The sequence below is a fragment of the Chiloscyllium plagiosum genome, chromosome 9, assembly GCF_004010195.1.
Source record: "Chiloscyllium plagiosum isolate BGI_BamShark_2017 chromosome 9, ASM401019v2, whole genome shotgun sequence".
Taxonomy (NCBI): domain Eukaryota; kingdom Metazoa; phylum Chordata; class Chondrichthyes; order Orectolobiformes; family Hemiscylliidae; genus Chiloscyllium; species Chiloscyllium plagiosum.
In genome coordinates this window covers 53894624-53914430 of record NC_057718.1, presented here as the reverse complement: position 1 = coordinate 53914430, position 19807 = coordinate 53894624, and positions in this window count along the sequence as shown.

Sequence of the window (19807 nt, the reverse complement as noted above, 5' to 3'; positions counted from 1 at the left end):
TACCTGTCCATGCCGACCAGATATTCCAACCCAATCTAGTCCCACCTGCCAGCACCCGGCCCATATCCCCCAAACCCTTCCTATTCATATACCCATCCAAATGCCTCTTAAATGTTGCAATTGTACCAGTCTCCACCACATCCTCTGGCAGCTCATTCCGTACATGTATCACCCTCTGCGTGAAAAAGTTGCCCCTTAGGTCTCTTTTATATCTTTCCCCTCTCACCCTAAATCTATGCCCTCTCGTTCTGGACTCCCTGATCCCAGGAAAAAGACCTTGTCTATTTATCCTATCATGCCCCTCATAATTTTGTAAACCTCTATAAGGTCACCTAACCACTGAGCCACCATGCTGCCACATTTCCAGTCTCGGTACAATTTCCTTACCTTCCAGCAGAAAGGGAAAGAAAAGGGTGCAAAGCCTGCTCTCTAGATCTCACTACTTTGTGGAACATTCTCCTCCATGTGTTCACTGGTTTGATTAGATTAGATTACTTACAGTGTGGAAACAGGCCCTTCGGCCCAACAAGTCCACACTGACCCGCCAAAGCACAACCCACCCAGACCCCATTCTCCTACATTTACCCCTTACACCTAACACTACGGGCAATTTAGCTCGGCCAATTCACCTAACCTGCACATTTTTGGACTGTGGGAGGAAACCCACGCAGACACGGGGAGAATGTGCAAACTCCACACAGTCAGTCGCCTGAGGCAGGAATTGAACCCAGGTCTCTGGCGCTAACCACTGTGCCACCGTGCCGCCCACCGTGCGGTTTGGAGATTGTTAATCGGCCTGTTCAGTCACATGATGACCCATGGTAGAAACTCGCAACCCTGAGTAGACATCCATGAGAGCGACTGCAGATAATCACAAAGGTTAGGTTGATGAACCTGATTGAATGAAGAAGCTGAGAGTGATATTATGAACTGATCCTGCACTTTGGGAAGTCTGGCACTATAATGTCAAAGTATTGATATTAGTTTCAATCTAGAAATAATCAAACAGGAAGCCAAATAGAAATCAAGCTTGAATTAGAAAGATCAAAAAATTAGATTTTCACAAGGTTAAAACTGGTTAATTTTTAATAGTTGCAATGAATTTATACTGTTAATATTTTCTGTGTAAAGTAATTGTTTGTGAGGCAAAGGGGCATATCATGGAATTGAAATAGAACAGAACTTAATGCACAGTAACCTTTTGGAAATTTTCAGTGAGATTGTGATCACCAGCTAACAATCACTAGTTTATTGTCAAACTTCCATTTTGTATCTAACAACTTCACAGAGCAGAACCCGATTAAGCCAATTATAGCAATAGTAGTTTATTTCTCTCAGCTAACAATCACAGCAGCCAGTTTTCTAGCTCAAAGAAAGTGTTAAATCAAGCATATCATTCAAAGTATTTTTATGCACCTGTCTTTGCAGAATGTGATTATGAGATCAACCAAGAGAAAAATCTGGAATGCAGCACTACCTGAAAGGGTTATTCGAGCAGGTTTAATCACAACATTCCAAAAGCAAATTGGATAAAGTGGAAAACTTGTTCAAAAAGCCAACACTTCAACAGTAACTGCTGTCACGTGGAAATGGATGGAGGTGAAGCATTGTCTGAGGTATAAGGATATGGTTGAGCCCAAAGTACGTTGAGGGGGGTGGCTGGGTGTGAGAATCTGGAACTACCTGTCTGTAGCAGAGACAGAAACCCTCATTGTATTTAGAAAATCCTTGGAAGTACAACTGCTCGGCCATAAACTCCAGACTTATGAACTAAGAGTGGGAAAGTTGAATTAGAGTAGCTCAGTGGTGAGCACTGCTGTCTCACTGTGCAAGGGAACCGGGTTCGATTCCTGCCTTGGACAACTGTCTGTGTGGAGTTTGCATATTCTCCCCGTCTCTGCATGGGTTTTCTTCCGGTGCTCCAGTTTCCTCCCACAATTCAAAGACGTGCAGTTTAGGTGAATTGGCCATGCTAAATTGCCTATAGTGTTCAGGGATGTGTAGATTAGGTGCATTAGTCAGGGGTAAATATAGGATAATAGAGTTGGGGAAATGAGTCTGGGTGAGTTATTCTTCGGAGAGTTGGTGTGGACGTGTTGGCCAAAGGACTTGTTTCCACACTGTAGGGATTCTAAGAAATTACTCTTGTTAGACACCAAGTGATTCGCCTCTACCATGATAACTCAAGGAGGCCCTGTAGATCATTACCCTGAAAGAGGATAGTGGCAGCAAATCTAGCTTATAGTGAGCAATGAACAGAGCTCAGACACCATAATATGTAGTGGTACAGACTGCTCATATGGCATACATAATGGAGGAAATGAATAGTTTCACAGATAGATCAACATGATAACTTTAAAACATCCAAAATTGGATATAAATTACAATAACCATTGTATTTAGTTCATTGGCAAGATATATATTTAGAATAAGCAGAACCAGGAACTTTAAGGTACATACCTTGACTTCAGTAAAATATAAGATCCTTTAAACAATCGTTAAAGAAGTCCTCTGTGATTTGAAAAGAAATAATAGTTTGCAAATTTGATTACATTTTAAAGAAGTTACCAGACTGAGGTATGAGGGAACTCAGTAGATATTGTCTGTCCAAACTTTGTGAAAACCTTTAACAAGTTACCTCATAAGTGATTTACTGACAGGAATTCTGAAATAATCTACCTTTATGCATTGAAAGTTTAGTTAAATGGTCATCCAAAAAAAATTGTTGTCAATGGATCTGCATTATTTTCATTATGTATAGGTGTTGGTAGATTGTGTTGTATAAGGTAATGGTTGTGATAAGATGAATATTTGACACTGCATTTAGACCCATCCAGTTTGATGATATCATAAGTAAGGCAGTAAATAGTGTCATGGTTGGATTGACATAATTGGATGAGGATAATGCAGAACATTATGGGATCTTGTGGATTGAAGACCAATATCCATTGGTCTCATCAGTCTTTTTTACTATTCACAAGAAATTTCACACACCTCTGAAAATCTTTTTGACTACTAAATCCCATTATTCTAATTACTCAAAATATTTACAAGCACTGCTGAATCAGAGGAGCCCCGTCATAGTCTTAGTAACAATGTCTCCTGAATTTATATAACTTGTACCTAACTACATTTAATTAAGGCACATGCCTCTTCTTACTAAGACTCACAAACAGTTGTTCTTCTGGCAAGATAGATCAAGTAAGTCTATAGACATTCTCAAGGGGAAATGATAGTTTAGGATTCTTACCTTTTGGCTATTAATCAATCATAAGACCCAGACTACTATCCTGTAGATCAGGGATTACACACTGCTATGTCAGATGTTGGAATTTGAATTCAATAAAGTATAAATTTGGAATTAAGAGTCTAATTCTGACTATGAAACTGTTACTGATTGTCAAAATAACCGAACTAGTTCACTCATGCTCTTTAAGGGAAGAAAACTGCCATCCTGACCTGGTCTTGTCTACATGTGACTCCAGACCACAGCAACACCATTGACTCCTAACTACCCTAACTGGACAATTATAGTTGAGCAATAAATGCTGGCTTAGTCAGCAATGGCCAAATCCTGTGATTAACATAGAACATCACAGTGCAGGACAAGCCCTTTGGCCTCCTATGTTGCGCTGACCTGTGGAACCAATCTGAAGCCCATCTAACCTAAACTATTCCATTTGCATCTATATGTCTATCCAATGACCATTTAAATGTCCTTAAAGTTGGCAAGTCTACTACTATTGCAGCCAGTGTGTTCCACACCCCTACCACTCTCTGAGTAAAGAAACTACCTCTGACATCTGTCCTATATCTATCACCCCTCAATTTAAATCTATATCCCTTTGTGCTAGCCATCGCCATCTGAGGAAAAAGGCTCTCACTGTCCACCCTATCTAACCATCTGATTATCTTATATGTCTCAATTAAGTCACCTCTCAACTGTCTTCTCACTAACGAAAACAGCTTCAAGTCCCTCAGCCTTTCCTCGTAAGACCTTCCCTCCATACCAGGCAACACCCCAGTAAATCTCCTCTGAACCCTTTCCAAAGCTTCCACATTGTTCCTATAATGTGGTGACCAGAACTGCACACAATACTCCAAATGTAGTCACACCAGTCTTTTGGACAGCTGCAGCATGATCTCATGGTTCCAAAATTCAATCTTTCTCCCAATAAAAGCTAACACACTGTGTGCCTTCTTAACAATCCTATCAACCTGGGTAGTAACTTTCAAGGATCTATGTACCTGGACACCGAGATCTCTCTGCTCATCTACACAACCAAGAATCTTACCATTAGTCCAGTACTCTGGATTGCTGTTACTCCTTCCAAAGTGAATCAACTCACACTTTTCTGCATTAAACTCCATTTGCCACCTCGAAGCCCAGCTCTGCAGCTTATTCTGTAACCTACAACATCCTTTGTCACTATCCACAACTCAACCAACCTTAGTGTTAACCGCAAATTTACTAACCCACCCTTCTGTACCTTTGTCCGGGTCATTTATATAAATGACAAACAACAGTGGATACAAAACAGATTCTTACAGAACCCCACTAGTAATTGAACTCCAGAATGAACATTTCCCATCAACCACTACCCTCTGTCTTCTTTTAGCTAGCCAATTTCTGATCCAAACCGCTAAATCACCCTCAATCCCATGTCTCTGCATTTTGTGCAATAGCCTACCGTGGGGAACCTTATCAAACACCTTACTACAATCCATATACACCACATCAACTGCTTTATCTTCATCCACCTGTTTGGTCACCTTCTCAAAGAACTCAATAAGGTTTGTGAGACATGACCTACCCTTCACGAAATAGTGTTGACTATCCCTAATGAACGTATTCCTTTCTAGGTGATTATAAATACTATCTCTTATAACCCTTTCCAACACTTTACCCACAACCGAAGTAAGGGTCATAGGTCTATAATTTCCAGGGTTGTCTCTGCTCCCCTTCTTGAATAAAGGAACAACGTTTGCTATCCTCCAGTCTTCTGGCACTATTCCTGTAGGCAATGACGACATAAAGATCAAGGCCAAAGGCTCGGCAATCTCCTCCTTAGCTTCCCAGAGAATCCTAGGATAAATCCCATCCGGTCAGGGGACTTATCTATTTTTACACTTTCCAGAATTGCTAACATCTCCTCCTTATGTACCTCCATCCCATCTAGTCTAGTAGCCTGTATCTCAGTATTCTCCTCAACCACATTGTCTTTTTCTAGTGTGAATACTGAAAAAAGTATTCATTTAGCGCTTCCCCATCTCCTCTGACTCCATGCACAACCTCCCATTACTATGCTTAATTGGTCTAATCTTACTCTAGTCATTCTTTTATTCCTGATATAGCTATAGAAAGCCTTAGGGGTTTCCTTGATCCTATCCGCCAATGACTTCTCATGTTCCCTTCTAGCTCTTCTTAGCTCTCTCTTTAGGTCTTTCCTGACTAACTTGTCACTCTCAAACTCCCTAACTGAGCCATCACATCATATCCTAACATAAGTCTTCTTCTTCCTCTTGACAAGTGATTCAACTTCCTTAGTGAACCACGGTTCCCACGCTCGACCACTTCCTTCCCGCCTGACCGGTATATACTTACCAAGGACCCGCACTGGCTGGTCCTTGAATAAGCTCCACATTTGTATTGTGCTCATCCCCTGCAATTTCCTTCCCCATCCTATGCATCCTAAATCTTGCCTAATCACATCATAATTGCCTTTCCTCCAGCTATAACTCTTCCCCTGCAGTATATACCTATCCCTTTCCATCACCAAAGTAAACATAACCAAATTGTGATCATTATCACCAAAGTGCTCACCCACCTCCAAATCTAACAGCTGGCCGGGTTCATTACCCAGTACCAAATCTGATGTGGCCTTGCCCCTTGTTGGCCTGTCTACATACTGTGTCAGGAAACCCTTCTGCAAGCATTGGACAAAAACTGACCCATCTGAACTACTTGAACTATAGTATTCCCTGTCAATATTTGGAAAGTTAAAGTCCCCCATAATAACTATCCTGTCACTCTTGCTCCCATCGACGATTATCTTTGCTATCCTATCCTCTACATCTCTGGAGCTATTCGGAGGTCTATAGAAAATTCCCAACAGGTAACCACTCCTTTTCTGTTACTAATCTCAACCCATACTACCTCAGCAGAGGAGTCCTCAAATGTCTTTTCTGCCACCGTAATACTATCCTTGACTAACAGTACCACACTATTCCCTCTTTTACCATTTTCTCTGTTCTTATTCAAACATCTGCAATAACCTGTAATAACCATTCCTGTCCCTTCTCTACAGATGGCTCTGAAATGGCCACAAGATCGAAATCCCAGGTACCAACCCATGCTGCAAGTTAACCCACCTTATTCCAGATGTTCCTGGGATTGAAGTACATACACTTCAAACCAACATTTTGCCTGCCAGTGCCTTCTTGCGATCTTGAAATCTTAGTTCTGACCTCACTACTCTCAACCTCCTGAACTCCAATTTCAGTTCCCATGCCCCTGCTGAATTAGTTTAACCCCACCCGAAGTGTATTAGCAATATCTCCTGGATATTGGTACCCCTCTCGTTCAGATGAAGACCATCCTGTTTGTAGAGGTCCCACCTATCCGAGAAAGAGCCCGAATTATCCAGGAATCTAAAACCCTCCTTCCTGCACCATCCTGTAACCACGAGTTCAACTTCTCTCTCTCCCTATTCCTCACCTCGCGAGGACATGGCATAGTCAACAAACCAGAGATAACAACTGTATTTGTCCTAGCTCTAAGCTTCAACCCTAGCTCCCTGAATCTTTGCTTTAAATCCCCATCTCTCTTCCTATTTATATCATTGGTGCCAGTGTGGACCACGACTTGGGGCTGCTCACCCTCGTCACCAAGGATCCGAAAACACGAACAGAGACATCACAAACCCTGACACCTGGGAGGCAACACACCAACTATGAGTCTCTCTCATTCCCACAGAACCTTCTTTCTGTCCCCCTAACTATGGAGACCCTAATAACTAATGCTCTGCTCCTCTTCCCCCTTCTGTTCTGAGCAGCTGGGACAGACTTTGTGCCAGAGACCTGTGCACCATTGCTTACCCCGGTAAGTCATTTCCCCCAACAGTATCCAAAACAGTATACTTGTTGTTGAGGGGAATGGCCACAGGGGATCCCTGCACTGCCTGCCGGTTCCCTTTCTGTCCTCTGATGGAAACCCATCTACCTTCTTCTTTTACCTGAGGTGTGTCTACCTCCCTGTAGCTCCCATCTGCCTCCTGAATGATCCGAAATTCATCCAGCTGTAACTCCAGTTCCCTAATCCGATTTTCAAGGAGTTGGAGTTGGGTGCATTTCCCACAGGTGTGGTCAGCAGGGACACAACTAGTGACCCTTACCACCCACATCCTGGAGGAGGAACATTCAACTGCCCTAACCTCCATTCCCACTATTCTAAATTCCCAATGAGCCGACTAAAACACTAAAGAAAATCTAGTTACCTTACCAATTGACACACCGAACCTATTTTTTGGTTAGAGGAGGAGGACATTATGAGTGTTTCAGGAAATGCAATACCCAAATATAAAGCTTCACTTACCCAGCGGTCCCATGTCCGCACCTGCTCAGTGTGGGCTTCACCAATATACCTTCCTGTCGGGCCTCCGGTCCTCGCTGTCCCTCCTCCCACTCCAACCGCCGCTGAAAAAAAGTGATTAAGTTAACAAAAAGGAAAGAGAAATGATTGCAGAACCCTTCCACCCAAATACCACATAATAATCAGCATGGGACATTGTTACTTAATTGCACAAGGTAAAATGGTAATAAGATACTGGAAAAGACATTTCCGGAAGACCAAGTGAAAGTACAGCTTTAAAAACTGCACATGTAGATAGTCAGTTGCTGCAAGTGCTTGAACAAACAAGCAGTCAGCAAGAACTGATGAAAAAGATTAACAAAGGAGAAACAGCATACCAGGCTTAATGTCTTAATTTCAGACTGAGCTAAAAATGCAGAGGTAGCAATGTGGGCTAGAAAGACAAGTCATACCTGGCAGTTACAGACTTCATAAAGACACAAAGACTTGTCCTAGAATTCCTGGTTAGGGATTCATCTAAGAAGCAATCTTCGTGGGGCAAGGGGAGGAACTCCAAATTAATGGCTAGAATTTAAAACAACAGGATACTTACAACTCACAATAAGCATTGCAGCTATCACATGAACACGATAAGACATGTCTATCGTGGGAGATGTGCAGCCAGAGAGCAACTGGGTTAGTCAATGCCCCTCTCCTGGGGTAATACAGCAAGAGATGTAGAAGGACTTGCCACTTCTGGGACTTTGTGGCATTTATACCATTGGTGACATCTTTATCATTGGGTGGCATGTTGGGTCAGTGGTTAGCACTGCTGATCACAGCACCAGGGACCAGGTTTGATTCCACCTTCAAGCGACTGTCTGCGTGGATTCTGAGGTGGTGGTGCTGGTGTTGGATTGGAGTGGACAAAGTTAAAAATCACACAACACCAGGTTATAATCCAATAGGTTTATTTGGAAGCACTAGCTTTCGGAGCACTGCTCCTTCATCAGGTAGCTAGTGGGGCAGGATCATAGGACACAGAATTTATAGCACAAGATCATAGCATCATGCAACTGATATAATATACTAAACAAACATAGACTACTGTAAAGTCCTTCATCTTTTAGAATGGGTTTCAAGTTTTGATTAATTAATATGTAAATCACAGAACTTCTTTCAAGTCACATTGCCAAGATAACTTAAGATTTTATTAAAAAAGGTGACATCTCAGCTCAGACAATGCATTAAAGGTGTAAGGTTAGCGTCTGCCTGTATTCCAACCTTGAGTCAGACTGGTTCTACTTACAAAGTAGGAATTTACAGAATGTCACATGAATTGACTGCCTACAGATTGCAGGCTTTTTAAACAAAATAGAATGTATCTACAATTATATAAATGATTTGGATGCGAGCATAAAAGTTGGTAAGTTTGCAGATGACACCAAAGTTGGAAGTGTAGTGGACAGCGAAGAAGGTTACCTCAGATTTCAATGGGATCTTGATAAGATGGGCCATTGGGCTGAGAAGTGGCAGATGGCGTTTAATTTAGATAAATGTGAGGTGTTGCATTTTGGGAAAGCAAATCTTAGCAGGACTTATACACTTAATAGTAAGGTCCTCGGGAGTGTTGCTGAACAAAGAGACCTTGGACTGCAAGTTCATAGCTCCTTGAAAGTGGAGTTGCAGGTGGATAGTATAGTGAAGAAGGCATTTGGTATGCTTTCGTTTATTGGTCAGAGTATTGAGTACAGGAGTTGGGCAGTCATGTTGCGGCTGTACAGGACATTGGTTAGGCCACTGTTGGAATATTGCAAGCAATTCTGGTCTCCTTCCTATCAGAAAGATGTTGTGAAACTTGAAATGGTTCAGAAAAGATTTACAAGGATGTTGCCAGGGTTGGAGGATTTGAGCTATAGGGAGAGGCTGAACAGGCTAGGGCTGTTTTCCCTGGCCGAAGGGTCCTTGCATGGACTGCACAAAACACTATATAGGACAAACAGGAAGACAGCTAACGATCCGCATCCATGAACATCAACTAGCCACGAAACGACACGACCAGCTATCCCTAATAGCCACACACGCAGACGACAAGCAACATGAATTTGACTGGGACAACACTACCATTATAGGGTAAGCGAAACAAAGAACAGCCAGGGAATTCCTAGAAGCTTGGCACTCATCCACAAACTCCATCAACAAACACATCGACCTGGACCCAATATACCGGCCACTACAGCGGACAGCTGAAACTGACAACCGGAAGCGGCAGGGACAGGCCACTATAAATGCCGGAGGAAACACCACAGAAGCCCTTCACAGGAGGCTCCCAAGCACTGAGGATGTCACCTAGACAGGGGACGAAACGTTTGCAACAAAAACTTCCAGCTCGGCGAACAGAACCACAGCAATGAATAGGAAAGATTTGGAGGGATATGGGCCGGGTGCTGGCAGGTGGGACTAGATTAGATTATGATAACTGGTCGGCATGGATGGGTTGGACCGAAGGGTCTGTTTCCATGTTGTACATCTCTATAACTACAATTCGGCAAATGCAAATTCATTCTTATATGTGTGTGTGCGTGCACATGAGGGGGCGTGGGGGATGGAGAGAGAGAGAGACAGAGAGACAGAAAGTGTGTGCGTGTGTGTGTGTCTGCGCGTGTGTGTTTGTGAGAGAGAGTGCAAGTGTGAGTGTATGTGTGTGCTTGGTAGAGTATGTGCATGAGTCCGATGGAGTATAAGCCCATGAGAGGGTGTGCGCGTGGAAGAAGTTTCGCGTGGGTGTGAGTGTGGGGGTGTGTATGTGTGTGTGTCTGAGAGAGAACATGTGTATGTGACAGGGTCTATATGATCATGTGAGTATGTAGTGTGTGTGTGTGTGTGAGAGAGAGAGAGTGTATAGTGTAGTGGGGTCACGTGTAGTGTGATGTGAGCCCCAAGTCCAGGTTGAGGCCATCTACGTGGGTTCCGAACTTGGCTATCAGCCTCTGCTCGGTCACTCTGCATTGTTGTGTATCTCGAAGTCCGCCTTGGAGGATGGTCACCCAAAGATCTGAAGTTGAATGTCCCTGACTGCTGAAGTGTTCCCTGACTGGGAGGGAACATTCCTACTGACGACTGTTGCGCAGTGTCCATTCATCAGTTGTCGTAGTGTCTGTTTGGTCTCACCAATGTATTATGCCTCCAGGCATCATTGCCTGCAGCGTATGAGATAGACAATGTTGACCGAGTCACATGAGTACCTACCAGAGGGTGAATGAATGGGCAGGGATAAGGCAGAACATCTTTGTATCTAATGGAGTGTAGGCCTATATCTATAGTAATAATATTTACGTTACTTGTGCAACTTGTACCTGATTGTTAGCATGCAATTAATTCTATCTTGTTTAGACAAGAGCATCTGCTGGTTAAGACACACTAGTGGTTGCTGCGCTGCTGCTGTAAACCAAATAGGCCCTTAGACCCAGTCAAGGAAAGAGAAATAGGAACTGCATCCTTCTAACCACAAATACCACAGATTGTTCTGCAAATCTGTGAAGGAAACCAAGTCTTGTAGGTTCATACAGACTTTGATATGTTTGAGAGCTAGATCTTTATCTGGCGGGCAATGTTTAAGTAATAACAAACTATAGTGTTATGCCAGTGGGATGGTCTAATGCTAAGTATATATTCGCCCCCTTGTGGAGTGTAATGGAAACCAGCTGTACGTTAAAAGAATGCACATGTTAATGTACTTGACTCTTAAAAGGTTCATGGTTAATATCATAATGCAGTTGCTAATCTCTTGCGATTGGTGCCAGTTATATTAAAGGAAAATTGGCTGTGAAATTAAAAGATGGGATAATCAGGGTACAGTGGTTGAGGCACATTTGCTTTGGTGATACTTCTGCAGGAAGTATCAACAGGGCACCCTTCAGTCAAAAGTACTGCCAAAGCAATACAACTACAAGATAGTAAGAGGAATATAGAAAATAAGAACAGGAGTAGGCCATTCGGCTCTTCGAACTTGCTCTCCTACTCCATACGATCATGATTCATCATCATGCTCAATACCCTGTTCCTGCTTTTGTTCGATTCCCTTTGATCCCTTTAGCCCTAAGAACTATATTATAGAGTCATAGCGTCATGGTTAGTTCTTCCTGTATTCCATGTGACGTAATCTTGCTAACCAGTCTATCAGGAGGAACTTTGTCCATATAGATCACGTCCACTATTCTGCCCTCAACAATTCTCTTTGCTACTCCTTTAAAAAACTCGATCAATTTAGTGAAACATGATTTCCCATGCACAAAGTTACGCTGACTATCCCTAATCAGTCCTTGCCTTTCCAAACTTACCCATCACTGATGTCAGGCTCACTGGTCTCTAGTTCCATCTTTTCCTTACCACCATACTTAAATAGTTGCATCACATTAGCCAACCTCTGGTCTCCCTGTACCTTGATGCCATTTCATTTTTAACATAAATCTGGAAGTGGGTGCAGAAGAAATTTGCAGAACAATATAATGTTAATGTAGATTTTTGAACATCATTTTGTCATAATTAAAATGTATTGATGTATCAAGGTGTATTAATGCCATCTTAAAGAATCATAAATGAACAACATTGTTTAAGAATCAGGACAGGCTGGGGTACTTTGCTTTGCTTATATTTACCCAGTGGCCCAAAAAACATGGCAAACTCACTGCTCACAAAACATAACTGTATAAGGTGTCTTACTGCTTTAAATATTTGCATAACCTTTACCACATAGATTGCAGCAGTTCAAGATGATTCACCATCACTTTCTCAAGGACAGTTGGGAATACGTAATGAATGCTGGCCTTGCCAGTGATGCTCACAGTTCTGGAATGAATAAAAAGCATATATCTCTTACACACTCTAATTCAATATATGTCCTTTATAAAAATTTCCTACTTTCTTGATTTGTTTCCTTTTATGAGAATATTTTCATGCAATTTTATTTTATTCTTCCAATCTTTAATCATTGTTTCACACAACAATTGTTTCTTTCATTTTATGTGATTAGCCTTATCAATGAACACTTCAAGATGTACAAATGAAGCAAATCTTTAAAGATCTGAAGCAACAGATTCCTGCTTCTTTCCAGATCATTCAACAATGAGCTTCTTTTGAGAAAGTTATCTCTGGACCCTTGCTTTCCTTCACTAATCAAAAAACATTTTATTTTTCTTTTACCTTCAGCTACATAGCATGTAACCTTATACACTATTTATAGCACAGATACAGGTTAGATATTTATGCTTTCCATCAGCTTTCTCTCACTGTACTTGATTTAACCCCATTAACATATGCTTACAGTTCTTTCTCCCTAACATTCTTATTTAAATTTCTCCTAAATACATTTATATATCGAGCTCATTCAGTAACGCGTTGTTATATTGGTTACTGTATTCTAACCATTCCGATTAAAGATGTTTTGCCTGAATTTTTTGAGATTTATTTTTGACTATCTTATACTAATGACTCATAGTTCTGAAACTGTCTCCACAGCTGGAAACATCTTCTCTATGCTTATCCAATCATGCCCTTTCATAATCTTAAAGACCCACTGTCAGGTCGCACTTAGGTCTATTTTCTAGAGAAAAAAAGTCCCAGCATGTTCAATGTATCTTGAGTGGAATAATCCTGATATAATGCTGGTAAATCTTTTTGCTCTTTCTCCAGAGCCTCAATGTCCACTCCTTACATTATGGACACCAGGCTTGTTCACAATTCAATGGAGTCTAACCAACCTTCTAGTTTTAAGTAAGAGACAATGGGGACTGCAGATACTAGAGAAATCAGAATTGATAAAGCGTGGCGCTGGAAACGGCACAGCAGGTCTGCCAGTATCTGAGGAGCAAGAGAGTCGACATTTCGGGCATAACCCTTCTTCAGGTCAGGGCAGGAGGAAGGGGTTTGAGAGATAAATGAGAGGAAGAGGGGTGGGGCTAGGGGAAAGGTTGGTGAAGATAGGGCTGAGAAGCCTATGTTGTTACTTTCTGTACATCTCTACACCCGATCCCTCTGATTCTGCATTATAGTTTGACACTTACTCTCCAAGGAGCATGTGCTCTTCTCATATTTCCTTCCAAAGGATACCACTTTTTTTTATTCATTCATGGGATAGGGGTGTTGTTGGCTGGGCCAGCATTTATTGCCCATTCCTAATTGCCCAATGTTCTTTTATGAGTGTGGTGCTGGAAAAGCACAGCAGGTCAGGCAGCATCAGAGGAGCAGGAGGATCAATGTTTCCAGCATAAGCCCTTCATCAAGAATGACCTTTGGCAAGCTTGGATTGGTTTTGGTCTGATCAATGCTCGCATCCCCACATAGGTCAGTGCTCATTCCTGATGAAGGACTTATGCCCGAAATGTCAATTCTCTTGCTCCTCGGATGCTGCCTGACCTGCTGCGCTTTTCCAGCACCTCACTTTCCACTCTGATTCCAGCATCTGCAGTTCTCACTTTCTTCCAATGTTCTTTTATCGCAGCCTGACCTTATTAAAGCCTTGGTTCAAATATAGACAGAAATGCTGAATGACAGAGGTGAGGTGAGAGTGACTGCCCTTGACATCAAGATCCCATTTGATTGAATGGGGCGTTCAGGATCCCTTAACAAAATGGGAAACAATGGGAATCAGGGGAAAATTCTCCACTGATTGGAATCATACCTGGCACACAGGAAATTGGTTGTGATTGTTGGAAATCAGTCATCTCAGCTTCAGAACACTTCTGCAGAAGTTCTTCAGATTGCACAATGTTCAACACTGTTCATGTCTCCTCAGATACTGAAGCAGTCCATATATAAATGCAGAAATGTCTGGACAATATCCAGGCTTCAGTTGAAAAGCAGCAACTAGAAAAAAGTGAGGACTACAGATGCTGGAGAGTAGGGGTCAAAAAGAGTGATGCTGGAAAAGCACAGCTGGTCAGACAGCATCCAAGGAGCAGGAGAGTCATCGTTTCAGGCATAAGCCCTTCATTGCCTGTCCTCCACCCCCATCTCAGCCCCCATCTTCCTCCACATTCCTGATGAAGGGCTTATGCCAGAAAGGTTTACTCTCCTGGTCCTCGGATGCTGCCTGACCTGCTTTGCTTTTCCAGTGCCACACCTTTTGACTATTCTTATTTCCATCTGGATGCCTTTTAAATGTTGTAATTGTACCAACCTTCACCACTTCCTCTGGCAGGTCATTCAATACATGCATCACCGTCTGTGTGAAAATGTTGCCCTTAGGTCCCTTTTAAATCTTTCCACTCTTACCTTAAACCTATGCGCTCTAGTTTTGGACTCCACTATGTCTAGGGAAAGACCTTGGCTATTCAGCCTAAATGTGCACTTCATGATTTTACAACCTTTTATAAGGTCATCCCTCAGTCTCCAATACTCGAGGGAAAATACCCTCAGTCTAATCAGTTTCTTCCTCTAGCTCTAACCCTCCGACTCTGGCAATATTCTTGTAAATATTTTCTGAACTTTTTCAAGCTTGACAACATCCTTTCTCTAGGAAGGAGACCAGAATTCAGAGGAATATTCCTAATGTGTAATGAGATGTCTCCTCTTAATAACCTAATTTGGTTTTGATCCCTTCAAATTCCTGTAATTTTAAGAAATGTAATGGAATGCCAAATGCCTTGTTACCTGTGCCTCACATATCCCAGAAGGTAAATATTGCTGAATAATCATGCTTGGTCAAGTCTTTCCTTAGTGAGAGTGAGTTTTGTTTTGTAAGGTTAGAATATAACTCTAAATTTTAGCATTTTCTTTGTGCACACAGTTTAGTCATAAATTCCTGCATTGTGCTGTCTTTCATGTCAATATAAGTTTAAAAAAATACATTGTAGCATATTTTCTGCGTGTTTTTCTCTCATTGGTGAATCCATACTAATTTTGGTCCTAAACTTTTATTAGTGAACTCTTTTTGCCCTGCTATTATTTCAAAAAAGACGCTTTTAAAACTTTTGCAAGTTTTTTTTACATAGAAACATAAGTACTTTACTCATAAAACCTTCATTGTGGTCATATCACACAGATTCCTTCACACAATGACCACAATTTTCAACTGTCTATTTTTATAGGGGGGGGGAGGTCAAATTATTCCCCAGTCAAAGTCTACTATTTGCATAATATTAAATATCTTAATATATAATTAACAGATTCCCTTCTCTCTGAGTAAAAAATAGAATTAATATAGACAATCCTTTTTTCACTCATTCACAGGATATGGACATCATTGGCTAGGCCAGCATTTATTGCTCATCCCTATTGCCTGGAAGGCAGTTAAGAGTGAACCACATAGTGGAGGGTCTGGAATAACATATAGGCCACACCAGGAAATATGGCAGTTTTCCTCCCTGAAGGAACCAGACACCAAACAGCAGTTTCAAATTTAACCACCTGCCATGACAGGATTCAAAGCTGGGTGGCAGACCATTACGGGTCTCTGGATTGCTAATGTACCAATAATTCCACTCAGCCATCACCTTCCCAGAAAATGACTCAGAACGAATTATTCACATCCACTACATTCCCTTCACTAATATTCATTTTGCAAAGCAATCAATCAGATGATGACTCACATTCAGTTATTTAATTTTTACAGTTTCCTTTCTCTCAATCATGTGTTTCAGGAGGATCACTTTGTAAACTCTTCACTCACAGTTTGCATAGAGTGCATTAACCCACAACAAATGAATATCCAATAACATTCAATCGGCATTCAAGTCATCTATAGTATGCCCCAGGTACAGGATCTCACTGAAATATCTGACATGTAGAATACCATATCCTTAAGAATCAGTGCATCAGCAGCCTAAGTACTTTTTAACAAACCTCTTTCCATTTTCTTAACTTACCAGGATTAGTACATTTACTGTTTTCACCCATTAAAAAAAACTAGTTGTATTAAACTATCTGCCAGGAAGATTAGATTGTGAAGTGTTGAAAAAAAGCTTAATTTCTTTGGAACATGAATGGATCAAATATTTGGTGGGGATTTGTTTTGGTTGCTCGTAAGTAATTCCCTACTTCAGAGTACTTCATCATAGAATTTAACTCATATATACCAAGGCCAATTTCTAGACTGGTTTGAGTGTCCAATAACTAAAGTTAACTTACAAAGCAAGTTGTCAATGTGACTTGAAGACAATTTGATTTTTTGTCAATCCATATTTTATCACCCAATGTCGTTATTACTTTTTTCCCAATATACTGATGAGAAAATTTGGCTTCTATTTAGAGGTGCAATAATGTCCTGATTCGATAAATTGCAGATCCACTGACTTGCCAAACTCAATTGCCTTGTTATGTTCCATATCAAATTACGTTCTGTCTTTTCCATAGAAGGTTGGCTTAACATCTTAAGTATCTCACTTGATATTAAATAAGTATTTATAAAATGCCCAACCTCAGCTATTTTACATAGAATTACAGCTCTGTTTAGTAAACATAGTATGTTGCCATTATAAAATTGAAAGTAAGTCATGCTTTTATGTTTATTAACCTTGCAATGACCTCCTTTCTTAGTGAGTCAATGTAACAGTTTAGTCAGTCGATACTGTTGAGGTGCAAGTGCCATTTCCCAGCACTAAGTGAAACAGGTCTCTGACAACACATTCAAGACAGGACTAGAATTTCATTCTCTCTCCCACCATTGACCTTAATTTAATTGGTCTCTTGTTTCCTGGACTTGTTCTGATTCTGATTTTAAATAGAGGACCAACACACCTCTGGCAGAATTCCAATAAATTGACATCCACGCCAAATATCTCATTCTAATTTTTTTCATCAACTTTTTTTTAACTTTCTATCTCAATATCTTTGTTAATCTCTTCTCCATGGTATTATGTTAATCTTACTGGTAGCGATCAAGACAAAGTGGTGATTTAACAGCTTCACAGTCTTTGTGTTGTGCCTGTGAGTTTATTTTGTCTCTCATTCCATGGCCCTATTCTTATTCTCATAGGCCTTGTTATTTATGTGTCTGGACAATACTTTATTTAGTTTTAAATTCCCTGATAATTTAATTGTGCAATTCTTCTTTCCTATTTGTAAAAAAATGTTTTATAACCTTTTTTGCAATTCCTTTTAAAATTCCCCATATTGCTAATGTACTTAGTTTCAACGCTGCCTTCGTTTCTCTATTTATCTGTGGTACATCATTATTGGCTATCTTGTTCTTATTTTTAATGTTATATATGTTCTTTTCCTATACTCTATTTTAAATTACTTTTGCTACAGTTCTATTATTTTGTTAGACAATAGATGTTTCCAGTCTGTTTTCTCTCAATGTATCTTATCAGCTTAAAATAACTTTTTTTTTCAATAATTTGTCTTATTCATACCTTTCTCAATTTTTATCTTAACTCTTGCTAAGTAGTGTGTGATCAAATTCACTGGACTTCCTCTTCTCCACCGTTCACTGAGGTTGTACCATACTGTATAAAATCTGTTCCATTTGATCTTGAGCTGAGCTTCAAATTCCCTATTACACGAATACATAGATATAATTTATTCACCTCCAAAGCATTGCTTAGCTTTGCCTTTATTGCATTCCTATTAGTGCTGCAACTTCACAATTCCTCCAAAGTCCTTTTTGCTGGACCCTCAATCTGAGCTGTTCATGAATTCAAACTGGTACAAAATTTGACTATTACTTCCTTAGGTCACTTGCCTGCCATTCGCTGCCTAAACCCATCACAATGAATTTAAGGGGCTCAGCTTGCCCAGCTCTCCAATTTACATCCCATCTTGCACCATTTGTAATGTTGGTCCACCACTGTTCTAGACTCCTGCTCATCACAACCCTCTAGTTCAACACTAACAGCTGATCTTCAGCACTATAACTCCATCTTTAAAACTCTTTTCTGTCTTAAGAAATCTTCTAAACATTCAGGTTTTTCACCAAATGCTTTGACATATTTCCCAAGGCCTCTTCCAGGGCTCAATGTCTGCTTCTTTAATCCATTTTCTCAACTTTTATCTTGGTTCTCCTTGGAATCTTTTCAAATTGAAGGCATTCCACAAGTACAAGTCATTGTTGTTGAAGGCAAGATAACCTGCAAAATTATAAATCCTACCAAAATCCATTTTCAAGGTTTACCCATGAATAATGTCCTGAAGGTACTGAAGAACATTTGGCACTATTAAGGGGCCAGAGGAGGTGATGGGGGCTGGTACAACTACAAAATTTATAAGGCATCTGGATGGGTATATGAATTGGAAGGGTTTAGAGGGATATGGACCAAATGCTGGCAAATGGGACGAGGTTAATTTTGAATATCCGGTCACCATAGATGAGTTGGATTGATGGTTCTCTTTCTGTGCTATACATCTGTATGACTCTATGCATTAAGTTTTTCAGAACAGGAACATGTTGATGTAGAAAATTGAAAAGTGCAAAATAATTTTCAATGATGTAATGACTAAAGCATCACAGCAGCCACCTTAAACTGAGTTATTAATGTTTGAAGAGAGTTAGAAGTCTAGGTTTGGTCTCTAAACATCTTTGAATTTTCAGCTCGAAATTGCACCAAGCAGTTTTGCTGTCAAAAGCAAGCTGTCACACTCAGCAGGCGAAGTCATTCAAATCCCTTGCCAGTTTATTCTTTCAAATGAATGAATCACTGATCTGAGAAAGCTCTTTATATTTTTCATATTAGAATCTTTTAATCTGTTTTGGCATATCTTCCATCTGCATTTTATGATAAGGTATTTGATTATATTCTGGAAAATATATATTTACCTGAGAAAAAAATCTTACAATTTTGCAGAGAAAGAATTCTATTTTAGCTAGGTGCTAATTTATGGTATGGCCTCATAATAAAATCAGAACAAAAAATAGGCTGTATGATACAACAAAATAGGATGACAGCAACTGGTATAAATACACGTGTGTTCTTTTCCTTCAGGCCAAAGTGAAGTGCCAACCACATTGTTACAGAACTGGAGTCACACATAGCTCAAGTCAGGTAAAGAGAGTAGGTAACAAAACCAAAACCAAAAACAGGAAATGCTAGTGATACTCAGCAGAAATGGCAACACCTATGGAGAGAAATAGAGTTCATGGGCTAAACCTTATCAGGGATTGACTGAGTGTCAATATTGGCAAATTCCATGAGCTCTGGCAAGTTTTCTTACTCTGTTCTCTGTAGCTTGCCTCATTAATGATGCTTCATGTTACTATGACACCATGCTCATGGTATCATCCACTTAACAGTGACGGAAATA